Raw genomic sequence first — 5,812 nt, 5'->3', positions numbered from 1 at the left:
ATTTAACTCCTCCACTTCTCCTAACTCTTCCTAGATCCACCCCGACCCCTCCCAACTTCATGTATTCTTTTTTAGTTTTAATTTAAAAAATGTTGGTTGAGTCCAGTTTGTGCTGCCCATATACTCAGCGTGATTCACTTAGTGAAAACTGACTCTCCCTCCCCAATCAGCCATCAGCTATCAAGAGCTCCTCAGCTAAGGAAGAGTGCTATTTTCAATGGGTTGAACAACAATGATGCTATTGAAATCTGATTAGTAGGAGTGCTTATGTTCACCAGACCCTAGTGATTCCTTAAGCTTTCATCTCATTCATCAAGTTGGAAACCATCTCTATTATATTATGTTTTAAAGTCTGCTACATTCCTATCTTATGTTACCTGCTACTTGGATCACTCCTTTCATTATCACAGTTTAGATTTGTACTCAGGATATTGTTGTTCATGCAGACAACCCATGCATCCACATATCTTTTCCTCATTGGACTTCCTCTTTTATTCAGGCAAGTTTTTTTTTTTTTTTTTTTTTTCTGGACTGCCTGCTCAGTTACTTATTGCCCAGAGCAAGGGCTACATACTGACATCATACCTTACTTACAATTCCATCCTATATTTGTTACTTTCAGGGCTCATAGTATATATTTTCTTGTCTCTCAGTTGCTTTCGAGGAACTTCTATAATCACGTAGCACAGCCCATTGTAGTCTGAAGGTATCTCCAGTCCTGCCCAGCCCTGTGGTCCCATAGCTGCTTATAAAATAATCACTCAGAAGCTTTTATTAATTATAACTGCTTGGCCATTAGCTTAGGCTTATTGCTGACTAGCTCTTACACTTAAATTAACCCATAAATCTTATCTATGTTTAGCCACGTGGCTTGGTACCTTTTCTCAGTTCTGCCTTGTCATCTTCCTTCCTCTGTGTCTGGCTGGTGACTCCTGACTCAACTCTTCCTCTTCCCATAATTCTCCTCATTTGCTTGCCCTGCCTATACTTCCTGCCTGGCTACTTGCCAATCAGTGTTTTATTAAACCAGTGTATGTGGTGGTATTGTGTTTTCCAAAATATTGTGTACCTTAATAAACTTATCTGGGGTCAGAGAACAGACAGCCACTAGATACAGAGGCTAGAAAATGGTGGCACTCACGCCTTTAATCCTAGCATTCCAGAGACAGAAAACCCTCTGGATCTCTGTGAGTTCAAGGCCGCATTGGAAACAGCCAGGCATGGTGACTCACGCCTTTAATCCCAGAAAGCAGCCTTTAATCTCAGGGAGTGGTGGTAGAAAGCAGAAAGGTTTATAAGGTGTGAGGACCAGAAGCTAGAAGCATTTGCCTGGTTAAGCATTTGCCTGATTAAGCATTTGGCTGGTTAAACATTTGGGCTTCTAGCAGCAGTTCAGCTGAGAGCCATTGGGATGAGGACACAGAAGCTTCCAGTCTGAGGAAACAAGACCAGCTGAGAAGTTGGCCAGGTGAGGTTAGCTGTGGTTTGTTCTGTCTCTCTGACCTTCCAGTGTTCACCCCATTACCTGGCTCGGGTTTGATTTTATTAATAAAAACTGTTAAAGATTCCTGCTACAAGTGTACAAAAGCATTATCCCACAGCATTTACTCTTTTCTGTTTAATCAAAAAGGAAGGTTTTAACTTTAACATAGTAAAATTCCATATAATAGAACAGTTATCAAGCAAGAATTACAGTTATAATATCGAGTCTATTTATATTTGGCAAAATTAAAGAAAATATTCTATCATCTATCCTATATTTGTGAGTCTAAAATTTCATACATAATTTATCTTTTATCATAACCAAGGAAAATTATAACTATAACTATTTAGTCTTTAACTACATCAGAGACCCCAGAAGGATATAATATTACCTAAGTAAACAGGAAGTACATTGTAAGCAACTTCCAAAAATCTAGAATGACAGAGACAGCTGGCTGCCTGGACAGTCACCCAAAGTTCCTCTGTCATGTTGGGGCATCCATCTTTAGCCTATAGGTCTAGTATCTCTCAGTCACTTCTCTGTGTTCTATAGAATATCTGGCAGTCTCCTCTGCAAAGCAGGAACCTGAAGAATCATTTCACCTTGCAAAGTTCAGTGGTCACCTTACAATGGGTCCTGTATGTCCAGTTTATATAACATATTATCAGCAGTCCAGACAAGAGCAGTTGCCTGCACAAATGGCTATTTTTGCCAAGAAGAAGATAAACTCCATATAGAGTGTCATTGATGCCTATCTTTCTCTTTGAAGTAAATCAGTGCTGCCAGGAGCAGATGTGTCTCACTGTCCAGAAAGACTAAGTTTTTAAAACATTTTAAATGCCATATGCTGTAGGTCTTTGAAGTGTTTGAAGATTGCTTACCTAACTGATATGTATCTATATATACCTGGAAAACTTAACTAACATCACTATAAGTTTGACTATCATAGATGACTAATTATTAATCTGTATTTCTTAATTATACATTACAATTTCAAATAAGCTCCACAAACATAATACCTTAAACAAGAGTAAAAATATACATACAGTATAACAAAATTAACTTTAAATTTGTATCAATAAACTAAGATCCAAAGCAACATAAAACATTTTAAACAAGTTGTTACTCTTTATCCTACCATATCTATAACATCCCCCTTTCTTCTTTAGAAAGATTGCATTTATACTCAACGCCCTTTTAAATAAAAATTAACATTTACAAACAATATTTTGGGAATTTGGGCATAGCTTCTCATACTACTTCCTGCTGGATAGGGGTACTGGCAATCTTACAGGGATTCTGAGAAAATTAAGAATTATAGTCAAGTCCTGACTGGAGTAGTCTGTGAGGCTGCATTGTCTGAACCAGTTGCCTTGAAGCCATTCTGGATGTTGGATCATCTGGGCCATAGTGTCATAGGAGACCTTTCAGGGGGTCTTCCTTGATCAAACCATCTTAGCTTGGAAGCAGCCCACAGGTTCTTATCTTCTGTGGAAACAAAAGCAGAACCTCTTTTCCAAAGCAACGTATCTTTAGACATAAATTTTGAAGTCAAGATACTTTTAAATATATATTGGTTTAACTGAGCAGCCTTTACAATCAAATGTCTTTCTGCAGTTAAAAATCCCAAAGACAATATAATCCAGACTCTGTGTGTGATTTCCATCTTTACGTGGCTTATTTTTTACATAATTTTACTGTCTCTTTAAAAGACTTTATTTTTTAAAATTATCTATTTCTTTATATAACTGCATATACTCCTTTTTCTCTCTCTTTCTTTTTTTTACATATAATGTAAACCATTTAGAGGTTTATTTCATCTGAATTTGTCTTTTTGTGAATCTGTTGCTTTAAACTGTAGCACAATTAGGATTGAAATGGCAGCATTGGCTGCTGGCTCTGCCCACCTCAGCTTTCCAACATGGCAGAACTAAGTTTACTGCCAGCTCTGGGGGAACCGTGCTCACTGCCGACTCTGGGTAGCAGTGTGTCTATGATTCCATCTAGTAGTATGTAGCTCCCAAACCTTTTCTTTCTTTCCCTTTTTCCCTGTGCTAGCAAAAGCTATATCCACCATGAACCATGCTGCACAACTTGCAGACACCGCTGTATATAGTTCCAGGAATCTGCCATGCTGCACTCAAGCCCATACGCCCACGAACCCACCATACTGTAGCTCAAGTCCGCATGCCATGGTGTTTCTGTTCCTTGGTGTGTCTATATCTCGACTTGCATGAGACATGAAGTAGAAAGCTGCTTTTGGCTTTATTATTGTGTGTTTAGAAGCCCTTTTAAACTCTTTTAGGCTTCATGGAAATTCAAGAGCTCCACGTTGGTATGCCAAATGTAGTTGGAAGATTTCTCTGGTCCTGCTCAGCCCTGTGGTCCTGCAGCCACTTATAAAATAATCACCCAGAAGCTTGTATTAATTATAACTGCTTGGCCATTAGCTCAGGCTTATTGCTGACTAGCTCTTACATTTAAATTAACCCATAATTCTTATCTATGTTTAGCCATGTGGCTTGGTACCTTTTCTCAGTTCTGCCTTGTCATCTTTACTCCTCTGTGTCTGTCTGGCTACTCCTAACTCAACCCCTCCTCTTCCCAGAATTCTCCACATCTGCTTGCCCCACCTATACTTTCTGCCTGGCTACTGGTCAATCAGCATATTATTAAACCAGTGTACAAAAGCATTATCCCACAGCAGCCCACTCCTCAAGGAGGTATGCCAATCTATGCCACATAGTGAAAGATGGCCATGGTTGAATATCCCCCCGAGACATGTTACCTTTAGATGAAAGAGTCTTAGTTGTACGTCTTTTCATCTGTTTCAGGGACAATGCAACTGCTAGCATAGCAAGAAGTCCTGCCATTCCACACCACCAAGGGAAGGGGTGGCGGTACCAATATTCCCACTGAGGTTGCTCCACGCAGTTGCATGTTTCATCACACACAGCTGAAACAATACGAATTCGACTATGTGCTTTTGTAAAATGCCGTATTGTTACTTGTTTTGTTTTCTCTTCTCTGAGTAGAATAGAGGAAAAAGTCCTGAAGAGAAGGCTGGTTACTAAGAAGATACTTACAAAAAATAGAAGAAATATTCTTCCTAACTGCTATGCAAATCTCAACATAGAACATAAAAAATAAGGAAAAACACAAGCAATAGGAAAAGGAAACAATTATCAAAGTGAAGGGATAGCCTATGGGATACAAGGGGATCTTTACCAGCTATTCATTTTCCAAAGTAGGAGTATCCAGAACAGTTAAAGAATTGAAAAATCAAAATAATAGGCCATTCAACCATAAATAAAAAAGTAAACAGCTCTAGAATGACCGATAAGAATATAAAAATGTTCACTGTTTATAGCAAATGAAGGAAATGCAAATCAAAGGTAGAGATTCTGTCTTACACCAATAAGATGGCTGACATCAAGAAAACAAAGCCCAGCAAATGCTGTTGAGGAAGGGAGATGGTGGGGCCCTTCTGTAGTGCTGGTGAGAATGTCAGTTACTTCAGCCAGTATGGAAATCAGTATGAGTAGCTTCAGAAAACTAAAAAAATAGAACTTTCTTTTAGTCTAGCTATGCTGCTCCTGGGTGTATATGCAAAAGAATCCAAGTCAGCATAGTAAAAATATCCCCACACCCGTGCTTTTTAAAGGTACTTTTCACAATGACCAAGGTATAGACTCAGTCTAGGTGTCAATCAGGATGAACAGATAAAGAAAATGTGTGGCATATATATGAAGTGGAGTTTTATTAAGACACAAGAAAGAGTAAAATCATCTCATCTGCACCAAAATGGATTGAGCTAGGTGATAATCAGCTTGTTAAACATAAAAATCTCAACTTAAACAGGCAAATAGCTCACGTGTTCCCCATGGATGGTGTTTAGTTTTTGGAAAAGACATAAAAGTAGAAGGCAGATTATCTAGGGAGCCATAAATGGAATGAAAGTGGTTGTGGGAGAGGCAAATATGATAAAGATACCATGTGTCTGCATGGAAATGGCACAACAAGAATCTTACTGTTTAGAAAGTAAAGAAGAAGTGATACCCTGCCTGTCAGCAGAAGTTACTTTCTAGGTAACGTATGATCAGTTACTCTCCATCAGTTTCCTTTTTAACAATTTAAAGAAGTAACTGTGGACTGTGAACAGAGTCTTTTCTTCTACGAGAAATTCATGGTTTCATTTTCACTGTCTAGTAATTTGTTGGAGTTCACGTTCATAAAAATGCAAGCAGCCTCTAGCTCTCTTCTTTATCTGTGGACTATGGCTTTAAGCGGCTCCTCCCACATGCCACTGTTTGACTTCCCAGTAAATAT

The sequence above is a fragment of the Peromyscus eremicus genome, chromosome 5 (assembly GCF_949786415.1).
Source record: "Peromyscus eremicus chromosome 5, PerEre_H2_v1, whole genome shotgun sequence".
In the NCBI taxonomy this organism is placed as follows: domain Eukaryota; kingdom Metazoa; phylum Chordata; class Mammalia; order Rodentia; family Cricetidae; genus Peromyscus; species Peromyscus eremicus.
This window is presented reverse-complemented; position numbering follows the sequence as displayed.